We start from the raw sequence: 25,141 nt of genomic DNA, 5'->3' as shown, positions 1-25,141 counted from the left end.
TTGTTCCATGTTACCTGTTTCGCTCAACTTTAAATTTAAAATCTGCCTGAGAAGATATACCTTACTTGTTAGAGTCGATTTTTCGTGGTAATTCTTTAATGATTCCCATGCCGCTTTCGCCGTCGTATCTTTACGTATATGGATGAGCTGCGAATCCTCGACGAGTAGCCCTATGGTTGCTCGTACTTTGTCATCCCTTTTCTGCCATGACGCAGCTGCCGTTGTGTTTGCAGGTTTTTTCGTGCTAACCTTACTCCATAAATCTTCCTTTCATGAGTAAGAGCTCCAATTTAAATTTCCAAACGGAGTAGTTGTCGTTGATGAGCTTCGTTATGTTTGCACGGAATATGTCTGCCATGCTTAACCTTAAATTTCCACGTGCACCGAATTTTACTGTAGGTACTGTTACGTTATTGTTTTCCCCAAACTACTACAACAACAAGAGAAAACTTAAATCTCCCAACTTCACTGGGGGAAATTTAAATAACGATTTCGAGACTGATTGGTTCCAGGTCCGGCACAAAAACACACTTACGTCTCGAGAGCAAGACTGTCGAAAGTAGTGTAGTGACCCAGTTTAAAATTTAAATTTAAATTTCCGGTACCGCCACAACAGCGCGCCAAATGCGAAGGTACTAGCGGCTAGACTAGGCACTACGAGCGGAAATATAGCGGGGGGTGAAACGGGCCCGCGCGGGTGGTTGACGGGGGTAGGTCACTTTTGTTTAGTTTTTCGAAACGAACACACCTTGCGAAGAGCGATCCAAGTTTCTCAAATTTGTAAGTTAAACCTGAACAATTCCACTACCGTTCCGGGTAGATGTTTTGTGTCCCCGTGAGGAATTTAACGCTTTTAATTCACCTGGGTAATTTATCCCACTTTCGTTGCCTTTTTTTTTGTGTTTTGTTTTTGAGGCCAGGACCACGTGGTAAGGGTATGTTGTAGATTTCATTTTGTTGCATGCTGTTTCTTTAAGAAGTGCCCATTTGTTAATTTTAAGTGTTATCTTTCACCCGGGAGGTTCTTTTTTAGCGATCTGGTAATTTCGAAAATACGTAGCCGTCGTCCGAACCGCGTGCGTCCATTTTGTTTTTGTTCTTAACTAACATTTTCTAACGACACTCGACCCGCCATTTTCTTTGTTTAACATTACCAGCGATTATTGTATTCGCGATTTATGTTGTTTACTGCCATTTGTGCCATTTAAAGTGGTTCTATTTTATCGTTATTTAACTTCACGTTTTGTTCTTTTTTATTTCCTCATTGTTTAATGTTGCGGTTTGTTTTTGCTTATGTTATCCTTGTTTAATGTTGCGTTTTGTTTTGTGTATTTGATCATTGTTTAATGTTGCGCTTTGTTGTGTTGAATTTTCGCATCGTTTAATGTTACGCGTTGTTCGATAGAATTAAACCCCGGTTATTCCTTCGTGTTGTTGCTAGATTTCGGAAAAGTTAAAGTAAAATGTTGTAAGTGCGCCCCTGTGGGAGCTAGGTGACAATCAGGAAGTCGTGGGGTTGTTTAGTACATTTCTGTGGAAGCTACGGTTATTTAGAGCCGTTAGCGGGGACGGACCTTAGTCTTTGCGGGAGCGGCGTCGGGATGTTTTCGTGAAGCTTCCGTCGACGGTTATAGAGACTTTGGGGTTTTGTCCGGAAACGGTTGGTTGGGGACGGCGGACCTAGGTCTTTGCGGCTGCGGTCTAGGAATGCTACTCGTACGACCCCGAAACGCTCTGTCACTCTTGCTGGGTCGGTGAAATAGTCTGACGTTCATTAATACCCCGAATATCTATAAACGTCGCTTGATTTCAAGATGATTCAGATTATTCTTCTGAGTCCCCTCGCAGCCGAAAGTTTGTTACCTCCAGCTCTAAGCTCCCGTTGGCGTACCTTGACCGCGTAGTTCCAAATTAAACATTGTTTGTCATTAATCGAATTGTAAAATATGAGTAATACCTGGGATACGGTTTTTGAAGAGGGTTTTTCATCCGTCCCTGTCTGTAATAACTGCCTTATAATTTGTTTACTTGTTTTGCAAGCTTTAAACTGTCATTTTGTCTGTCATGTGCCCGTTTTTCTGTTATTTTAAATATTGTTGCATTCATCTTGTCGTTAATCTTTGTGATGTACTCAACTAGTTTATTTCGTGTACTTCGTTAAACTTAATTTCTGTCCTTTGTATTCGTTCCAATTTCTTTTTCATCAAAGTTATTACAGACATTTTTAATAAAAGGTATTTTGCGTCCCTCACATGTGTGTTTTATTTGCGGCACTCTTCCAACTGGAACCCTCACCGTTTGCATTCCGAACCTTTTCCGCCAAAAGAAAATCACAACGTAGGGCTCCTCCGATTCGATGACGATCACGACCACATTTGTTACCGTTTTGCGCAGGTTCAAATATTTGGCGGAAAAAGTAATGTATTCAAATCATTACAGTAGAAATGATGCTACACAAACACGGTGTTATACCAGGTGTTGGACAGAAACACAGATGTAATAATAATGGTGTTTAATCTCCGTTTCCTAGCTTTACAGTTGACAAAGTAACTAATTAAATCCAACTTAGATGCCGCTGCGGGTGAAACACTGTCGTCTATGTAAAGTGATACTAGGATACAACCCAAGTGTTATTCCAAGAAGAACAAGTTAAAGTTTTGACCTTTGAGACAAATTAAAACTAACCAAAATTAACAATATAAAAAGTGAGGTTAGAAGTGAACTGAAGGTTCCCAAAATGACACGCTGAAGGCGCTTAAATACTAGTTAAATTCACAAACAGTGCCGGTACTACCAGGCTATATCTCAAAACTGGACAATTTATGAAAAACTAAACGAAACTTCCCTTACACCGGGCCTGGGGCTTGAAATCCAAGAAGAGTCCCTGGAAGAGCGAGCTGGAGGAAGGTCCTCCGAGTCCTTCTTCCGCCGCTGGTCTATCACGCCGTCCGTATCCTCGGAAAGTCCTCGGGGTCCTTCCTCCCCTCGACCCTTCCTAGGAAAAGGCGTAAATTAGTCAGGTTTAGCCCCGGTGTAAAAAAATATAAAATGATAAAGAAAAGTGATAAGGATAACAAAAAATTTCCGAGAGCCAGTGAGCGCGTCGTTTCTGGCGAGGTCACTCCAGGTCTGATAACGTAAATCCACGTAAAAGAAATGAGCCAAGATGGCGGACTGCTAAAAGAAAGACGCTGAAGGACCTTGCCAGATAAGACGTTGCTCCTGGACTCGGGTTCCTCGGCCAGGGACAGTCCGGTGTGAGGTCCTGTTCTCTGGTGGAATCCTTGGGGATGACGCCGGCCCAACAGGGTGGTGAAATTGGGCGCACTCGAATTCCCGTCTGACTTATTGCTTGTCATAAAGTAATGCAAGAATTCCCGTCAGGTAATTATCAACTGATATAATCCATAACTCGAGTTCCCGTCAAGGGTAAAAGAGCGCTTCAATCCCTTACTTACCTACCTCTCTAGCCGTTGCCAGGTACCATTGTTGTTTACCATTACGTGGACCAAAAAAAATTTTTTATATTTTAAAAAGTTACAAATACCCTGTGATCAACAATGATATACTTAGATAAGGGGCGGCTGTGACTTTGACAGTGTCAGATTTTTCGTATCTGTGCTAAGTCAGCTAAATAAACATCAAACAACTGTCACTATTAACCAAATTTTAACGCAAAAATGGTTTTTACTTCAGAACATAGAAGATTCATCATTGAATCTTACTTTCGTAACAGTGCTTTCAATAACCAAGATTTTTTTCTGACGGGAATTCGAGTCTAGAATTTGTGGTGCATTTGTGCCTTGACGGGAATTCGTGTGCAGGATTAAAAGGCCTATGTCCAAGCCCAGGTATAAAATATTATGCCGACGGGAACTCGTGTGCACCGGTGAAATTAATCCGCTGAAGCGTAGGGTCGATGACCCTCGTGAAGGAAGCCTTTATCCGCCGCGACGTTCGGTTGGAATTCCTCTAGGACGGTTTCCCAGCCGATTCGGTCCTCCTCCACGGGTTCGCCAGCACCTGTTGCACACTGAAAACACCCCCTAATCTCCCGCTTTGAACACAACACTCACACCCGGATCGGTCGTAACCTCTGACCAGAACTAGTCGAGAACCTCTAAAATGGCGCGTCAGTTCCACCTTTATATATTTTCCCCTCCTCTCGTCGAATTGACGCGGCCGGTACCGGAAGTCGGGGTCCGAGAGCCCGTTCTGGAACGTTCTAGAACTTTCTCGCATTTACGATTTACCGCGAGATTTAAATCGTAACAGTACCTACTTTATTTTCACTTATATAATTGCTTAAATTTTGCCTGGGCCCATAACCTGTTGGTTACGGTAGATCAGCAAATAACGTGTGTGGCTCCAAGAAAAGAATAACTGCACAACGTATAATGTATAACGAGAAAAAAGGTTTATTAATAATCTGTTCGATACAACGTGCTGCATCAAGATGGCTGTGTATCGCGCGAGCGCGTTATCACGGTGTATGCTCGCCGGGTTGCGCAGAACGCAGAATCGTTGCTTGGATATTCTAACAAAAATTAACACACGTATTTCAGAAACACCCTGTATATAATAGAAAAACAGAATTCGGTGTTGTTTCTATAACAATATAGAGATTTCCTGAAAAATTTTTGCACCTAGCTAACCCAACATGAAATCTAGTGAATTGGTGTTTCTCTCAATCTGAAATTTGCTAACATCAAATTCATGAATTAAATTCTCCCTGCTTTTAATTGTAATTCTCAAAATGTCGAATGAATTTTTTATTCCAAAGTACGACAAATGGAATAGAACGAGGTTTTAATTAATAAAAAATATAAAATAAATTGAAATAATTTGGTTACGCCACTGCTCATAACTATGACGTCAGCTTCGCGCAGGTTGTTGGCTCCGCCTATGTACTTCTTATAAAACAACCTCTACCTTGTATCTGAGTTTGTCTCATGCAGGCATACAATTTCACAAAAGGTCGGCAAATTTTAGTCGAGTACCACTTTCAAGAATTATTGTGTCAACAAATATATTGAGAAACATAAAAATTACAACTAACAAAAATTCTCCTCCCAATAAATGGATTTGAAATTAGCGAAAATTCAAAAATCCTAGTTTAGAAAATCTATTCGGACCATCACAACATGTTTCTGATCGGCTTACACTTTATTACTTGACAGAGTTAAATCAGTGTTAGTTATTCGTCTCAAATTGAACCATAATAATAAATGATGATACTACAGTGCCTAGCAGAGTAAGAATAGTTGATCTTGTAATAATAAAAAATCGGGCGGCTGAAATATTTGGAACATTATTTAAAAGAAAATCTGAGAACTGCCTCAATAAACGCTTCTGTTTTCTTTCCGTTAAAAACAATTTCATCTCGAGAGACAAATTTACCGTATTCTCGATTTCTTTCAGCAGAGAATCACACATCAGTATCATCGCAACTGTAGTCACCTGAAAAATATTGTCGTGAATAGTGACAAAAAAGTTGAACAAATATTTATACCATATTTGCTGACAAATTCATCAAGTCTGCCGTAACAAGCATCCATTGTAAACTAGGATCATACTTTGAACTGTTTATAAATAGATAATGCAAATAATTCAGTAATTGTAAACCAGCCAGAACGACGATCAAAGCGATCGGCCAGCCAAAAAGGTCATTAAATATATCAACAGATTTTTTTAAAATTTGTAACATAAATTCTGTTCTGTTTAATAAATTTGCAAAATTTTTGGTTACAGGTTTTTCTATTTTCAGTTGTTGTAAATTTTGTCTAAGGAAAATATTCATGTGTTTATAACTTGACAGCAAAATATTCATAATTAGACAAAGAAGAAAATTATACAAATACACATGATAAAACTGAACCAAAACAATTCCATAACCTTCCATGTAATTAAAGATTGTAACAAAAGACCAAACGTAACTCGTGTATATCACGACAAATAAATAATATAGCTGAATGAACACAAATCCTAAATGGTACGGAAATGTGTGCTTTTCCTTGCATGAAATGCAGGGTTTGAGTATCGGCGTTTTTAGATTTTTTAGTAATATTTCCCACTGACGAGTTTTCACAAAACTTGGTGCCAGGACGATGTAGGTATGAAAAATAAATAAGCCCGCATCAATTAACATACACACTATAGCTTTGATAGGAATAAATCCAGAATAAAAGTGTCTATTATTTAATGATACTGCGATGCCAAGGTTCATGAGAATTATCACCAGAATCGAGTGAAGTTTTTGGAAAACTGTAGTTTTTTTAACGGTAATACTAATTGGAGTGATTGCTAAATATCTATAAACGAAGAAGACAAGCTTCAAAAGTCTGAAACTCATTTTGTGTTATTTTACAAAGAACTGATCGCCACATCACTTATCAAAAAGAAAAAAATATCTCATACAAAATTTAAGTAATGAATGTATTTGATATCTATTTCATTTACCTAATAGATTGAAAGTGTTTAATTTTGTCTGCCAGTCAATACAATATTAAAGTTTAATTAATTAGGTTCCATGTCACATGAATTTTCATTAGTGGGTTTTGTTAAAGTGCTTAATATTTTATTTTCTGCTTAAATAATCGATAATGCATATGAATAAGTGGTCTCGAATGTGTTTGTTTATTGATTTGTGATTTAGATATTTGCAACTATTATGTACAGACTTTCCGACCCTGACGAAATTTAAGAAACTACTTAATTGGATGTTATTAGTAGAAAATAATATCTGTTCACGTTCACGTTGGAATGAACATCAGTTGTGCAAATGACCTGACCTGTTACTATGACAACTCAGACAACTCATATGAAAGTAAATGCCAAATGTGTGCGATTTGCACCACTGATGTTCAATCCAACGTAAACGGGATAAAGTTATTTACATTACAAGCTGCGAAAGTTTACTTTTATGTTTTTATTATAGGGAATTAATTATATTTTAAACGAAAGAAAACTTTAAACACCAAAATCAGCTCTTTATTATTCGGCGGTGTGTTACGGAATGAATCCAAAAACTAAAACTAAACAGTTTTAAATGCAGAAGTGTGATAATTATGACATTTACGACCCAGCTGGGGCTGGATAATTAATCACCCCGGCTGCATGCTCTTCACTTCGTCAGGGTTAAAATAAAATCCCACGCATTAACTCAAGTTCATAAAAATGTTGACGATATAAAAAATACAAATTCTAAACATTAACTTAAGCACATAAAATATTGTCTATAAATTATACAAATTTAACAATTAATCCGAATACATGAAATTTTGACGACATTATGTGTTTTTAAATGGCCGAGGTGTAGCTGAGGTTATTTAAAAACTCCAAGCACGTGAAAGAGCTTTCGCACCGTGTAATGTATTAAACTTTGTATTCTCCCATCGTCATTTAATAAAATACAATTCTTGAGTGATTATAATAAAATTAGTATAAGCTGGCTTGTTGTTAACGTTACTTTAGTAACAATACAAAAACATTATTTTATGACATTTATCAAATATCGTTGTCGTTGAATACTTGGTCATAATTTAATTTAAAATGCATATATTGCGTGCAGAAGTGTGTTTCCGGACAATTCCACAGACCGGTTGGTATAGTTAATTTCAAAATTATCGAGTACACCTCAAAAATCAAGAAGTCAATTTATTACAGCTTTTTCCCCATGTAAAGATGCCTTTTTGAAATTTGAGTGTCATCTTTTTTATATAGGTTAGGTAAGTTTGACAACATAATATGTCGCTGATGTTTTAGAACACCATAATAGTGTCTGTTTTATCTTCTGCACGGTGCTCTTCGCGATGTTATAATAGTGGGCTACCCTCCGGATCGACCACCCTTCTTCTAATTTGGAAAGAATGAGCACTTTCGCGTTTTCGGTTAGATCAGGCATTTTGTTTGTCAAAATTGACATTGATCATTGACAAAAAATGTAAGTGGATTTCACACTGTATAAAATTAGGTGTACTCTATAATTTTGAAATTAACTGTACAACAAAGAATCAAGCTTATGAAAATTTCATTAAATTGTGTGCAACGAATGATGTTTTTGACATTTTTCCTTTTTTGTCGTCGTTTTTCATAGCTTGCAACCGATACCCTAGCATGTTTTACTTTCGCTTTCAATCGCCTTATTAAAATAGAAAGTTACACTTTCGTAAAGGGGGAGAATGAAAATGTGTTTTGCTACGTTGAGCTGGTCACTTTTGTTAGCTGTTGTACAGCCTGTAATCAAAATACACGGGAATATTTAAACACGTAAGTAGTGAATGCGGCAATGGAAAAATATTGTTTTTTTCAAAAACGTAAAAGGACGTGCACAAATGGCATGGCAATTTAGACAATAAATTGTGGTCACGCCACTATTTTGCTTTTATAGTACAGGGTCATTATAAATGGTTGTCCCATAAGGTCACTAAATCAACACACTACGTGTTAAGGTAGCGCCATTAGTGATTTTATATATCTATCCTTGTCGCACAATAAACTCAATCTGGGGATAAACAAAACAGAGTCACGTTTGAAAATTTTGAAGTGTCACTAAAGACTGTTGTCATTTTGCCAAACTAAATTCCCTGAAACTGATGTCTTCCTCGTCGCATTTACGACATTTGCATTTATCCTATCCCACCTCCACCCGGCGGCACGGCAATTTTGCCGGAGTACATACACCATTACGGATAATACTATCAAGTAATAGTGCAGTGCTTATCAACATAATTACCGGCGTCTCGCCTCCGCATTTTGACTTTTTTGTGTTTTATGTTCTGTGTCAATGTTAAGGAATTTCCTCACGATGTGACATGAGTATAATAATATACCTTTTTGAATTTCAACCACCAATGTGTTCTCTAAGTCCAAAATTTTTAAATTTTTAAAAAGATCCTGTTGCTGAAATTATAAATGGTAAAATTGAAATTTTTTCTAAACACCAAAGATTTCTCATAGCAACGGAGAGTTCTAAATATTTATTAATTTTTGTATTATATGTCTGTGTTATATTGTGTGAATTTGGAACAGCTATATCTAAAAGATATGCTTGCTTTTGTTGTTTATTTAAAATAATAATGTCTGGTCTGTTATACTGAATGTGAATGTCAGTTAAAACTGTCCGATCAAAATATAATTTGTAATTGTCATTTTCTAAACAACTTTCTGGTTTATAAATGTAATGTGGTTGTGTATCCTTTAATAAATTGAATTTAACTGCTAAATTCATGTGTATAATTTTTGCGAATATATCATGACGTTTTTTATATTCGCTTTGAGCCAAAACGGTGCAAGAAGAAATGATATGTTCAATGGTTTCCCCTTCAGTTCCGCAAATCCTACATTTATCAATGATCGATTGTAAACCGCATATGTGTTTTTTATAATTTCTTGTATTTATAACGCGATCTTGTATTGCAAATGTCTCAGGATGAATATTTGATTTTTTAAGCCATGCATGAGAAGCTTGAATATTAATTTCTGGCTGTTCTAGCTCTTTAAAATATCTCCCATGTAAAGACTTTTGTTTTATATTTGCTATAGTGTCAGGTATATTTGGCTCAACAATATCTGAAATTATATTATCACTTAAATTTAAAGGTGTGTAGCCTTTATCCGCTGAAACCAAAGCATTAAAAAAAGTGTTATCACGAGCTCTATTGAGAAAATAATTTTTTAGTGAAGCAATTTGATTATGTTGTAGAATTTCTAGATTTGAAAAACCCCTACCACCATTTTCGCGTGGTAAATTAAATCTTTCAATAGCAGATTTGGGGTGATGTTTACAAAATTTTGTAAAGAGAACTCTAGTTTGAATATTTATATTCTGTAAATTAGTTTTGGACCATTTTATAATACCAAAAGAATAGGTCAACAATGGAGCAGCATATGTATTAACTGCTTTAATTAAACTATTACCGTTTAATTTTGATTTTAAAATAGATTTAATTCTTAAATAAAATTGTTTTTCTAAATTTTATTTTATAATTGAATGTTGAATATGATTTGATTGATTAATACCTAAATATTTATAAAATTCTCCTTTATTTAAATTTTTAATGATTTTTCCTTCTTTAGTTTGTAGTGCCCCGATTCAAAATTCCATTTCACGGCTACCAAGTAGGCCTTGGTTTGTTTACCAAAAATGGAATCCAGTAGGCCATGGTCAAGAAGTGACTGAAGGAATGGTGGGAAAAAAAAAAAAGCGGGCTCTTCTTTCCACTCTCACCGGAGGCAAGACGTGTTTTGTGCGCGCAGAGTGTTTTGTTTAAAAATCTCGTGTTTTTTTGCTAATTCCCACTGCCATCCACTGTTGAATTAAACGCTTTTCATTCGCGAATTAACAGACGGAGTGTTTTCTCGTGAGATTTGGTGCAAATCAGTGATATTGACGCTGTCCCATTTTGGCGCCACTTTTTCCCTTTGTCTCACGCGTTACACTAATCTTTGTTCGAGCCAGGACTGTGTTTTGTTGTTACAGGTATGTTTTACAGGTAGAACAGCATTGTAAATATTAAATTCTGACATGCTAAATTCACAAATTTGTTAAAATCATAATTTGTTCGTATCGGAAGAAAAGTTTGTGTCATGTAATTGGGAAAGCAGTTTAGAGCGACATCAGCGTTCGTTTCGTCACGGGCTGTAATAAATGTTCCGCACTTTGATAGGCATTGATTTGATGATTGGGACTATATAGATCACTGCACGTTGTAGTTTCGTTCGCTCAGCGTAATTTCCTTTCCTTTTGTCCTCGTCCCCTCCGAACCTACGCGTGAGATTCACGTACACACATGGAAGTTGTGTGCCTCTTCCCCTCCGAACATACGCGTGAGATTCACGTACACACATGGAAGTTGTGTGCCTCGTCCCCTCCGAACCTACGCGTGAGATTCACGTCCACACATGGAAGTTGTGTGTCCCGTCATCTCCCTTCCGACCGGTATGCGGATGTAGAAATAGGGCGTGGGGGTGTCGCATGCGTTAGAGGTTGTAGTAATGTTCACACATGTACTCTGTAGTTGTTGTATCTCCATCTAAACGGCTCGTGACGAAATCGCGCGTCCCCGTATCTCAACTGTACCGAAATGAAATATTTTATTATAATTCGTGTTTAAGAAAAATTTGTTATGAAGTTTGAAAAGATTCCGCCTTTGGGATACCGTTTATGGGGGTTTTATCGGTCCCGTTTTGCAATAACCGCGTTTTATAATTTGTTTATTTTTGTGTTTTGTCGGGAAAAATTCGTTCATTCACCTTAATTCAAAAATCCACTTTGTCGGTTCGTTTGGCGTATGCGAGTGCAACGTGAGATTTGGCATTGTGTCTAATTTCTTGTTTGTCTTTATTTCTTTAAAAATTCACCGTTTGCTATTTCGATTTTGGTAAATTATGTATTTTGTGTTGCATCGTTTAATGCTGTTTATTTGTGTATACCTTATATTTTGTTTTGTTGCCATCTTGCGTTGCTCGCTTCAAAAATTCAAAGTCATTGCGGATCAAATAATTAAATGAAATAAAAGTTTGGCGTCCCTCACATGTGTGTTTTATTTGCGGCACTCTTCCAACTGGAACCCTCATCGTTTGCATTCCGAACCTTTTCTTTTTTTATCGCCAAAAGAAAGACACAACGTAGGGCTCCTCCGATTCGATGACGATCACGACCACATTTGTTACCGTTTGCGCAGGTTCAAATATTTGGCGGAAAAAGTAATGTCTTCAAATCATTACAAGTTATATATTCTAAATTTTCGTAATGACCGCGACATATTGATTGCGTTTTACACTTATCAATACCAAAACTCATGCTAATATCATTTGAGAAATTTTCAGTTATTGTTAATAAAGATAAAATGTGATTCTTTTTAGATGCATAAAGTTTTATGTCATCCATATAAAGAAGGTGATTTAATTTTGATAGTGTGGTATTATTATGTCTAATATTAAAACCGTATCCAGTGCTATTTAATAGATTTGTCAAAGGATTAATGGCTAGACAAAACCATAAAGGACTTAAAGAATCTCCTTGATAAATTCCCCGTTTAATTTGAATAGGCTCGGATTTTAATTTAGTATTGTTTATTGATAAATTTAAAGTAGTTCTCCAAAATGTCATTACATGTGATAAAAAGTTAATCAAATCCAAATTAATTTTATAAATTTTAAGAATTTTAAGTAACCATGAATGTGGTACTGAATCATAGGCTTTTTTGTAGTCTATGAATGCGGTATAAATATTTCTATTATTTTTTCTAGCTTGTTCCATTATTACCGTATCTATTATAAGTTGTTCTTTGCAACCAAAACACTCCTTAACGCAACCTTTTTGTTCTTCATTAAGTATATTTAATTTTTGACAATGGTCGTAAATTATTACTTTAATGCAAGATGTCATAATTTTATAAATTGTAGGCAGACATGTGATTGGCCTATATTTATTATTATTATTAATATTATTATTATTTGGTATGTTGGTTAACAGGTTGTACACCCAAACAAAAACCAACAGTAAACAGCGTTATACAATGCAACAGCTCAAAAAGCGACTGTGTACCCGTTACGGGAAACGCTCAATTAAACCTCCTGAAATGCAGGTAATCAATCTCTTAAATTGTCCAAGACTATTCACAAAAATATCGCACTCACTACAGTTGCTATTGAATAACGTGCAGGCAGTATAAAGAGGGGAACGATGCAGTATACAGGCTGTTTGATAAAAAACGCCTCAACCCATAACTTTTTTATTTATTATCCGATTTCAATGAACAAAAAAACCGAAGATATAGTTTTTCATGCGCTACGATGCAGCCATAAAATATTTTTTTTTGGCGTTATTTTCAGTAGCTTACGATAGTCAACTTTTTTTTTTTAAATGGACACATGTAGTTTTTTAGGCTCAGTCTGATAAAGTTTTTTTTTCTGAATCTAACGATGTATTAAAAATTATCGTTTGGTTCATAGCTGACTGAAAAAAAAAACAATTTTTAATTGTGATTCAGTTTATTATGAAATTTTCAAGTGTGCCGTGAAAAACAATTGGAATACAAATAGCAACGAATGTCAAGTGTGAGTTTGAAAATTTTCAGGTGCAATCTTGAAGAGTTTTATTATTATTTTCTTGGAAAACATAAATAATAATTTAAAAAAATTTTTTTTTTAATTATTATTATTTTTTCTATTAACTTTTTGTTTTTGACTAATTACGATTTTTATTACACTCGAACATAAAATAATAGTCAAATGACTGCTATCCTGCATGACTGACAATGTTATTTTATACTTAAATAAAAAAAGTTTAAAAAAGCAGCCTGTATTAGTAACTGCTCGCGGAACATAAAAAAAACGACCAGATCTAAGATTTGCCCGAGGCACATTGAAATAAATTTGGGATAACAAGAAGGGAGAATTAATAATGCCGTGTATGATCTTATATAGAAATATCAGAAAGCTATCATTACGTCTCATATTGAGAGAACGCAGATTTGCCATATCATAAAGAACAGAATTAGGAGTACCTCTTGGAGGAAATTCCGCAATTAACTTGAACAGAAGATACTTGGCAAACTTCCTCTGAACCGACTCCAAAGCATCAACACCTCTTCGATAGATCGGCGACCATACAATTGAACAGTACTCCAATTTAGATCTGACCAAGGTAAAATAAAGTGCCCTTAAGCAACTCTCAGACCTGAATCGTTTGCATGATCGAAAGATGAAACCTAAAGTTTTGACTGATGATACCACAATAATATCAATATGTTCATTGAAGGTGAATTGAGCATCAAATGTAACGCCTAAATCCTTGAAAGTGAAACACCTAGTCAATTAAGCATTCCCAATGCTATAATCAAACATAAGCGGCTTGGTCTTACGAGAGAACGAGAGAATGTAGCATTTGTCACGATTCAAGGGGAGACCATTACTGCGACACCAACCATAAAGCACATCAACATTTGATTGCAAACGCATACAGTCAGAAATATCTCTAATAGTAGAATACAGCTTAACATCATCAGCAAACAAAAGCACATTTAAACTAAATATTTCAACGATATCGTTAATAAACAAAAGGAAAAGCAAGGGACCTAAATTAGACCCCTGGGGAACACCTGAATTTACAACTAGCCGAGCAGAATAGAAACCTAAAACATTTACGTAACAAAAACGATCCGATAAATAAGACTCGAATAGATTTAAAAGAGAGTCATTGAACCCGGAGTGTCTGAGTTTATTTAATAAGATGTTATGATCGATGCGATCAAATGCTTTTGAAAAGTCGGTGTAGATGACATCAACCTGAGTATTTTTATCCAACGCAGCTGAAATGAAATGCGAGATGCAAGATAAATTGGTGGACGTAGACCTACCCCTAAAAAATCCATGCTGATGTTCAGAGATAACATTTTGTACATTAGTATATATATAAGAGTAAATAATAGACTCAAATACCTTGGAAATATGCGGTAGAATGGTGACAGGTCTATAATTTGAGATAATATTCTTCCTACCCGACTTGAATATAGGACATACTCGTATCTTACCAACCTTCCATAAGCAAGGATAAACTGAGGTTGTTAAAATTAAATTGTATAAAAAATGCAAAGGCGTAACCAGTATTTGAGCACAATCCTTAAGGATATAACCAGGAAGGGCATCATCACCGCTGGCAGAAGACGGCTTCAGTTTTAAAAGATGCCTTAGGATATCATCAGTAGAAATACTTGGCAAATGAATATAATTGTTGTTACAAGGATTATTAAACTGAAAATCCGTCATTGATGGTGACGAAAAATTCTTTTCGAAGTAGGATAGAAAGGCGTTAGCGATAGTATGCGGGGTGGAGTACTCGACCTCATCTAATTGCATAACTGAAGGAATAGTACTAGATTTCCTTTTATGGTTCACAAATGACCAAAAACAACGAGGGTCGTGAGTTAGTTGCTGTTCAACCGTAGAAATATACTCATGGTATGCTGCATTAATGCTGATCTTAAGATCACGTCTCAAGGTCCTAAATTCAATTAATGTAGAGCGTGACTTAGTTTTTTTGTATCTTTTAAAAACCTTAAACTTGTGTTTTAATTTCCTGATAATGTCGGTTGTATACCAGACCGGATAATGTGAAGAATTCGCTCTGTTCAGCGGTACAAACTGCCGAAACATGTCATATAACTTTTCATAAAATAAACCGACTGCCACATTCACATCGTTCACAGCATGCAGAAAACTCCAGTCACAATTCGCAATACAATCGTAGAGACCCAACAGGTTAGCTTTACGGAAATTAAATCGTTCTTCCCCGCGGCAACTTTTGGAACTTTTGAAAAACTTGCGACAAGGCGACTTCAGAGAACAAATACAAAATAAAGGAGGATGAAGCGCACTTCCAATTAACAGGGGAGCGGAATCGAGCATAACACTGCAATCAAAACTTGATAGTATTAGATCTAAACAACGATTATCACAATTCGTAATATAATTGAATTGTTTAAGATTTAAAATACTACAAGAATTAAGTAAAAGTTCGTTTTTAGAGTCTATTCTGCAACCATTATTATTGATATAATTAGGCACATTAAAATCACTTATAAACAGTACATCGTGTTCATACAAGTAATCCAAGACCTCCAAAAACTCCATCAGGGTGGCAAAGTCATCAACAGCGGTTTGAGGTGGTATATAAATAACAAAAACGAACACAAAAGATTGGGAATTCAATACAACTTTACAACCTATTATATCAATAATAGGCAAATGGGCAATAATATGGTCAAGATTCAGTTGAAAGACCCGATAACATTTGTGAATTAGCAGCAAAACGCCACCACCACGCACGAGGCCAAGATCAGTAAAGTTTCTGTCCTTTCTGTAGATGTCGTAAATGCTATTATCAGCAATTTCCAAGGATGAAACATTATCAGATAGCCAAGTCTCGGACACGGCAATGACGTCACTCTGAGAACCACCAGTTGATTAAAGAAAATCAGATATCTTAGTATTCATACCACCGGCATTTAGGTACTGAACCAAGAATGAGATCTGCTCAGGCTTACGTACACTATTGGAGGCAGACGCAACAGAGGAGCCAAGGTCTAAAGGACTTATCAGACGGTCACCTCCAGTTAGGGTGATATTACTATCAACAAACAAAGACAACGATTCAATATTAACTGTCTCTTGATATAATAGTGAATCCGAATTTAGTTGCTATGAAGGTAAAGTAGCATCACCAAATAAATCCTTCTTTATATTAGCTATTAGATTTAAATAATACTGACATTCGTTAGTGTCCCAACATGCATGAGCAGCGTTTACACCAGTCAGATTGGTCTTTGAATTGAGGGATACACAGTTTATGCATCTTAAAACAGTAGATTTGCACTCCTTTACCTCATGGGATTCACCACATCTAGGACAACTAAGATTACGTTCGCAAAAAGTATGAGAGTGGTGATAGCCGTTGCAGCGATAACAGCGAATTACATCAATAGCATCAAATATATAACAGTTGTCTAATCCAATCAAACAGTGTTTCGAATTTAAAGCTTTAATATAAGTATTGACGTCAACTTGCAAGATGAACTGAAAAACATCAGGTTTCTTCTTAGTGGGAAAATATTTAAGGATTTTCAGCTGAGAAGGATTACTAAATACAGAGCTATTCTGCTTTACCAAAAATGATATAATATGTTCTTTTCCTAAATCACTAGAAACCCCTGAAATGCGTAATCTAGGCGAAATGGTTTTTAAGTCTTTAATTTCGTACGAGTCCACTAATTTATTATCCAAAGCAAATTTTTTGAACTCGGAAGGATCATGGCATTTCAGAATAAGACCGCCATTTTTCGTTGAACGTACACCCGATATATCAACATTTGATTTAGAAGGATCAATTTTGTTAATTATGTCAAATTTGGTTTTAGAGACTGCTTGGGAAGATTCTTTTGGCATGACAACCACAGATGCACATCGCTTAATAGTGTCAGCATAGGATAATACGTTGGATAAGGGTAAATCTTGAGATTTATTCTGCAGCAATTCCTTCTGGGATAATTTATCAGTTAGTTTCTGAATTTCAGTTCGTAGTAGAGAATTCTCTTTTCTTAGATCCGCAAGTTGTCCGTTTAGAGAATTAAAATGATTCCTCATAGATGTACCGAAAATTTCAAAATATTTATAAATAGTTCCAGAGAATTCACTGAAAACATTTTTGAAGGCGTCAGGAACATTGTTTAAAGTGTTACTGTCAGGCAGGAAAGGTGGTAGTAAGACGTCGGTTTTTACTGTATTACCAGCAGTATCAGACAAAACGGTAGAAGTAAGGTTAAACATATTGTCAACAGACTGCTCTATATTAGGAATAGGTGAGGTTACGTCTGAAGAGCAACCTACACATACCCAACTGCGAACTTTGTCCTCAGTTTTCATAACTGCAAATAAAGCCTTTGAAACTCGGACACATGTCAAGTGAAAAACACCCGCACAGTCTTTACTGCATCTTAAATAATCATCAGAACGAGCGATAGTTTTGTTACAATTCATGCATTTTCGTCCCATTTTTATGGCGGCAAAAGAAGTGATGCCACTGCGATAGCACGTACTATCAGCAGTGGTAAAAACAACTCATCCACTCGATAACCGTAAAAGTCAATTCAGCACAAGAAAAAAAACACAAAAATAAAAAGGTATAAAAAAAAACCTGAAATTAGGTAACGTACGATTAGTCCACACTATTTCAACAGAACAGGAACCAAAAACACTATTGATCCCTTTAAAAACCATGAAATTTGCAGAGCGTACACATACACGTATACACGCATATACACTTCGAATATATGTATACAGGGTGGTCCCGATATAACCTGCCAGAAGAAATCCAGTAATAGGTGACGATGAGTAGAACTTATACACAAAAAAAGTTTCTAATAAAAGTCTTTTCGTTTTCGAGATAAAAATAATTGAAAATTTGGTCAAAATTTGCTGTACGCTAATGAGTTAATCGGTTTTAAAAAGGTAATTCTGGTTACTTGGCTGCGATTTCTTTAGCAACGGTACCTGCAACACCTATGACATTTGTCAAGTTTAATTTTAAATTTGCGAATCCTTCAAAAATTATGAAATTCACGAAACAAGATTACGCCGATTTGCATTTACTCTATGGCGAAACACGTGGTAATTCAAGACCGGCAAGGCTACCATACGGCGAGCGTTTTCCTGAAGGAGTCCTTCCGTCTCGTTGTACTTTTGTGGAGGTACATCTGCATTTATGTGAGGTTGGTTCGGACTGATTCCAATACGATGGCGTCCCCGATCCTCCATTTAACCCCTCTGGATTTTAATTTTTGGGGCCACACGAAAGATTTGGTATACGAAGTCGAAATAAATACAAAAAGCCAACTCCAGAAACGCGTAACAGACGCCGCGAACCAGATTCGTAAAAACCCAGAAATGCTGAATTCTGTTTATGAAAATTGGTACCAGCGTACTTAAATGCCAAAGGAAGGCACACAGAACATTTATTATAAAATAATGTTTCTAGTCTAGTTTACCTTTCATTAGTTAGTATATATTCTAAGTTAGAGTTGAAAGTACGAATACGTAAAGTCTAAATAAATTTATTCGATACATTATTTTGGTTATTTAACCACAATTAAGACGATACTCTTATTACACAGTTCTTCCACAATTTTGCACACACACTACCTCTACATTTATTTACACATTGAGGAACACCACTTTATTTATTACTCATTCATCTCAGTCTACAAAATCAGCTTTTGTACCTAAATATGCTGGTGAATTAACGCACGCAGTGTACACCGTTTTCAATAAATGTCATTAATTTGATTTAGTTTGTCAGATTTGAGATTTGTCATAAACGATACAGGTACCTATGTTGCTTAGATACTGTCATCCTTACAAACACCAACAATTAATTCCTGAGTAGGTACGTATTTTTGTGGTCAGCAGCGTCGAATGGGTGTTGATAGGGGTTAATTTATCCCCATTATTTTGGACCTAACGAAGGGGGGTTTTTTGGACTTGTTAGATCTTTCTAATGACCCAGATTTTTTTTGGCAGGTTATATCGGGACCACCTGTATTATCTTTGTTTCACAATAAACTCACGCCAGGAATGTAATGGCGCTACCTTAACACGTAGTGTGTTGATCTAGTGACCTTATTGTCCCATCGCCAGGAGCGCCACCTATCGGCGATACTAGTCTCACTTATGTTATGATGGGACAATAATTTTTATGACCCTGTAGAAATAATAAAAGCAATAGTAGAAAAAAGCGAACTCTCGCTTTTTACACGGTTCATACACTCGTGTATGACAAAAAAGGATTTTCTTATCGGAGGTTGGATTGGCGTAGGTCAGTTATTAATTGCAAACGGTGCAAAATATAACGCACTGAAAAATACAAAACTCTCCATCCCGCCAGTAGTTATCCTATACCTATGATGTTGTTTACAGAATTATAGCTGTGACTCTAAATGAAGTTTCAGTACAGGTATTTTCAATAATTGTTATAAACTGTTGTTGGAATTATTTATTCTTCGAGTATTAATGATATAGCAAATGTTATAAAGTGTAGACACTCGTCTCTGTGTCTGTAAAAAAGTGTGCAATCTATCATCAGTCGACAGAGTATAGCTGTTCGTTGCGTGCTCGGTTCGTCGGCTGTTCGTGGCACCAATTTTGCGACGAGCATTACATTACATGTTCGGTTCGCGTAGTCTGTACGCGCCCTTAAGCCATTGGTCCCGGTCTATTGAGTTGGTCATCATGCCCCTCATAGATTTGTAAACCAGTCCTAGACTGTGTAACAAATTTTTAGAATTAATAAATAAACGCTAACCAATAATAAAATAATTTGAACGAAATTGAAAGCAATAACTAATTATTTATTATAATTTAACATAAAAAGCAATTGAATTTTATATTGAATCAAATAAATGTAATAATTCTAGTTACCAATATAGTATGAAAAAATAACTGCCTAGGGTTTTTTAAATTTTACCAACATAAAGCAACAGGTGGTGGTTTTTTGATTTTTGAATGGACTTTATCTGCTCATTGTAAATTGTTTGTCCGGATAGGCGACCAGTTATACACCAAACATCAAGCAACATTGTTGATTATACAATTTCCTTCCAATAGATTGATTCTTTCTTGAATCAAGTGAGTAAGCACTCATTATTTTCCATTGGTTAAAGTTTAAAGTTACTGGAGAAGAGAGAATAATTCTATCTAGGGACTTTAGCGATTGACGAACGCCAACAGTGCCAACACGTGTTTGTCGTTTTGTTGGTGTTGGTGTTCAAACGGTATGAGCTATGAGCGCGACAAACGAAAATGTAAGTTTTTATTTCCATATTTGTTTATTATGTTCATTCATTATTCATCACATTTTTATTATAACGGCAATAGCCGCGTAAATGTACTAGTTTGTTTGGGTTCGGCTAAGTGTTTCTGATTGAGAATGAACGAGTAGCGTCATTTTTAGGTTATATTAACTTTTTACAAAATCGAAGTTTCTGCTGAACATATTAGTTATGCTGTTGTATTTTACAGAATGAACTGTGCCGATCAACCGTTGTGAGTGGTTTTTGTGAGATGAGTTGTCATTCAGGCCTTGATATTTTGATACCACAACATTGTAAAAAACGAGGTCCCAGCTTCGGAAGTCACTCAAGAAGACTTGAAACAATTAGTAACTCACCACTAAAGGTAAGTTTTTAAGCGCTTGATAGTGGTTTTCTCGGAATGTGACAAATACTTATGTCCAGTAAGTGGATATGTATCTAATTATTATCGCAGATCATTGTTGGGGTAAATCTTGGAGCACGTTGACAACACATGAATTATTTGACATGCCAGTTGCATTGTTTGTAAGAAACTATGAAAGGTATAAGTTTTAAATATGACTGGAACAATGTTAAATACAGCAAAATGTGGTTTCATACCAGGGTTGCCAGATGTCTGACGTTGGATGTCGGACTAGAACTGAACAAATATCGTCCAAAATCCAAAAATTTACGATATTAGGATCAATTCAGACCTTTGTCACGAAAAATGCATGAGCTAGAATAAATTAGTTATTCATTGAAAATATTACAGTCAAAGTAAACAAGTTTATGGAAAAATTAGGATAAAATTCTTACATAAAAACTATATAATACTACCGAGTGATCAAGAAGGACTGTTTAATTTGGCAGTAGAATTGAGAAAATTATTTAATTTCTTGATCTTTGGGGTGAGCGTCGTAAACGTCTTAAGAGTTAAATTTTTTAAACATTCCTTCAATGAGAGAAAAATTTTTGCGTTATAAATGTTTAGAATAAAAGTTCAATCTTAATCTTAAAATTGCTTCCAGCATTTGAGTTTGCATTCGGTTTCTACATTTAGGTTTAACAGCATTGCTTGAAGGTAGTGATAAGCAAGTTGAAACATATGTAGCCAATTCTGCGAAGACGTAATTACCTCCAGCTTATTTAAATTGTAACACGTTAGGCCAAAAAGAATAACTATTTTCAAGTCTTGAATCATCATAAAATTGTGACCACTCCGCTGTTGATAATTTCTCCCACTGAAGTTCACATTTTGCGAGATAATTAGAATCAAGAAACATATCAGTGAAGGGAAGATCTTTTAGTTTTGGTCTGGTTTTATTCAAGCCAATATTGGGACTTAAAAGTTGTAATGCTTGAAATAATTTTAAACTATCAGGTAACCTTTTGCACAATTCATTTAATAAAGATTTTAAATACCTTCAATCATATTTTTCTTGTCATGGCTAAAATTAGTATATTAAAGAGAGTTGGCTCCATCCTGGTTCCTAGGGGCGTTTTTCGATTGATAATTCAGACAATTGGCTGCACTTTTATTTTATTAATTGGTAGTTTCTGTTTCTGAAGTGAAAATAAAATATAAATATTATGTTAACTATTTAGATTTGCTTGCATTAACTTCACAAATTTTGTGAAAACCAGGCTGCCAACTCAAATCTAACTCTCAAACACTCCCCTAGGAACCAGGATCGAGCCTAGTTTCTCTTATATACCACTCTAGTCATAGCTAACTCCACAACTGCATAAATTGGTGAAATAATCCACTGCATAGTCACATTTATCAGGGCTTATATCTGCCAGTTCGTTATCAATGTTATCCAATACAATATCTATTTTATTATCCGAAAGAAAATTCGTTCTCATAATTTTTTTAGCAATAGCTAATGTATCGTCTCGGCGATACAAAGTCGCTGGCGTTTCCAAACGACTTAGTTTAATGTGAAATTTGATGTGAATAAAACAAATTCGTTTGTAAGATCTGTCGTAAGATTTTGGGATCTTTTGGCGTCGCGGTTGGTAGTGAAAATAGGGCTCTAACATGATGTTGAACGAGTAACCGATTATTCTCATACCTGCTTTGGATTAACTCCCATGCTGCCTGATAGTTATCATTGGATAAGGTTAAATGTTCTATTGTTGAAAGCGCGTCACTTTTAAGGTAAGTAATGAAATTTCTGAATGTCGCTCAAGTCTCTGTTATCATTGATTAGTGCATTGTAACTATCCCGAAATGTGATCCACTCGGTGAAAACACCGCTGAACGTGGGCAAATGAATATTTGGAAGTTTAACTGCTGGGTTTTCGCGCCCGTTCGTGGGATATTTACCCGAACCGGATGAGCCATCAGTCGGCTGTTGTGTACCTGATGTATTTTCAATTGATTTTACAATCGCGTCGGCTGAGGAGATTGTATCAAAAAATGTGTCCTCAAATTTTAACAATTCTTCCTCCTTTGCTTGATTCGCATCCAGGGCCTGAATTTGTAAATGAATCGATTCAAATTCGCGAAAATATGACTGTAATTCCTGAATGCGTCTCTGTATTTCCAATAATTTGACTCTATTTTCCGGCACGTCTAAAAATGATTTAAACCTCGTGACTCGACCTTTAATAATGCCACACTTACTTATTAAAGATTTGAGATCCGTAATTTCTGGCATGATGGTAAGAATCAAATATTTGCCTGAACTACTAAATTCGATGCTCACCCCGATCGAGTGGGAAAAGATGGATGGGTTCGATAGGAAGTACAGTGATGCACTAACCTTTTAAGCTCTGCTGCTGGGGCTGCTGGACCGGGATCTCTGCGGACGCGTGACGTTGTTGCTGATTCGTGGGGCTGTTGCCTCGATGATGTTTGCGGTCTCGTACTGTCGTTGATTCTTCAGCCGTTGCAGAACGTGGGGCTGTTGCCTGTTGCCTCGATGCTGATTGCGGACTCGTGCTGTTGATTCTTCTGCCGTTGCAGAACCTGGGGCTGTTGCCTCGTGAAGTTGGGTGTTGATGTGGGAATTTGCTCACTCACGCTCACTGATTTCACGCACTTTTTGTTGGACACCGATGTATCCTGCTCGAAGGACCACTTTTATGTATCGTCTCGGCGATACAAAGTCGCTGGCGTTTCCAAACGACTTAGTTCAATGTGAAATGTGATGTGAATAAAACAAATTCGTGTGATTTTCGATATTTACTTAGACCTTACTAAGTACAGCAACACTGACGAACTCTGACACTCCGTTCCAAATACATTTATTCAGTTTCGTTTGGTAATTTTTATGGTTATAGTATTTACAATTTTTACAATTTATGTTATTACTGCCGCTGAGGCTTATGGCCTTTTCAGCAGGGTGGTGAAGTTTTGACACTCCGGGGACGCCCACCCTTATACAGTGAGTTTTTTTAAGACTGGCCATAGGGTTTTACATGCTAATTTTTCAACCCCCTGTTAACTTTTGTTCCGATGAAAATATTCAAACCATTTTTGGAATAAAGTTGGAAGATTTTTTAAACTATCGGATAGATTACAATTCAATATCCCTAAAAAATATTTTTTTCACAACTTTTTCGACAGTTTGGGAGATTGAATTGTAATCTATCCGATGGTTTGAAAAATCTTGCAACTTTGTTCCAAAAATGGTTTGAATATTTTCATCAGAACAAAAGTTAACAGGGGGTTATAAAATTAGCATGCAAAACCCTATGGCCAGTCTTAAAAAAAACTGTATACAAGTGGGTGGGGATGCTAAGCCCCTGAGGTGCAGAGAGAAAGAGAGGTACAGAACAACAAAAAAAATAGACGGTATTGAACAACAAATATAGTGCAACATAAATCGTTATATGCATGACCAATATTGACATTATTTATTTGAAGTGTTAGGTATGTTCAAATTATTAATTTCAAACAATAAAGGTTTTAAAATCAGCAAACATTAATAATAATTTGAATCATCGTTCAACATTTCATTTACATTTTTTTTTAGTGTTAACTATGTTGGAAAAATGTGTTTTCAGCTCCAACCAATGTTTCTGAATAACTCTTATGACATTGTATGTGCAATAAAATCAATTAGTATAATGACGGACGCTACATGTTTTAAAACGTACCTTGACAACTATGCTTTTGGGACCAGTTGTACAAACTGATGAAAAGACTGGTTTTCATTTATATTAATCAAATCCCATGTCTTTCTATAATCAGTTTTCGTGTTTGAACTGTGCTGAAACTAACTAAAAATTTCGCGGCAGAGAAAGTCTATGTTAGCAGGGAGCTCCTCTGCTGCCTTGAAACTAGCATTATTAATTTAATGAATGGCATACATATCTAAGCAATTGTAGTCAATCATTGTTTTTTTTTCCAAAAATGTGAATAGTGAATGATGTTTGCCACACAAATTGTTAACTCCGCCTGTGCCTAAACCAATCATATTCAGATTTATTTTATTGTTGACACAAAATCCGGTTATAGACTCGTATAAAGTATCTGCAATTGCATTTTCCAGGCTTAGTATAGGTACATAAGAACTTAGTTTTGATACATCTTTCTATCTTGCTGTGATATTTTACACATATATACAGATATTTCACAGTTGAATTGTCTGTAGATTCATCTATAATAAATGAGTAGGGCACATCTTGAAGATCTTTCACTTGGTCTTCTAACAAAGGAGCTATAGCATTCTTTATTAAGCCTGCACATTTTGTCCGGTGTAACTTCAAATCAACTTTGTTGGTTTGTGATATAACTTCAGTTGTCCCTTTCACTCACGACTTCTTGTTTTTTCAAGTAAAAA

General features: G+C 35.9%; 1 long non-coding RNA gene across 1 annotated transcript in view; it reads left to right on the top strand.

The window, feature by feature from the left end:
• The first annotated feature begins 20,192 nt into the window (after positions 1 to 20,192).
• Positions 20,193 to 25,141, top strand: part of LOC138128734 (uncharacterized) — a 136,339-nt gene continuing 131,390 nt past the window's right edge. The window contains exons 1-2 of the long non-coding RNA XR_011158886.1: positions 20,193 to 20,357; positions 20,575 to 20,730. This is a non-coding gene — a long non-coding RNA (uncharacterized lncRNA). The remainder of the gene's footprint in view (positions 20,358 to 20,574; positions 20,731 to 25,141) is intronic.

Source organism: Tenebrio molitor, chromosome 4 (genome assembly GCF_963966145.1).
Source record: "Tenebrio molitor chromosome 4, icTenMoli1.1, whole genome shotgun sequence".
Classification (NCBI taxonomy): domain Eukaryota; kingdom Metazoa; phylum Arthropoda; class Insecta; order Coleoptera; family Tenebrionidae; genus Tenebrio; species Tenebrio molitor.
Note: the sequence above shows the minus strand (reverse complement) of the source record. Positions and strands in the feature narration are given on the sequence as shown.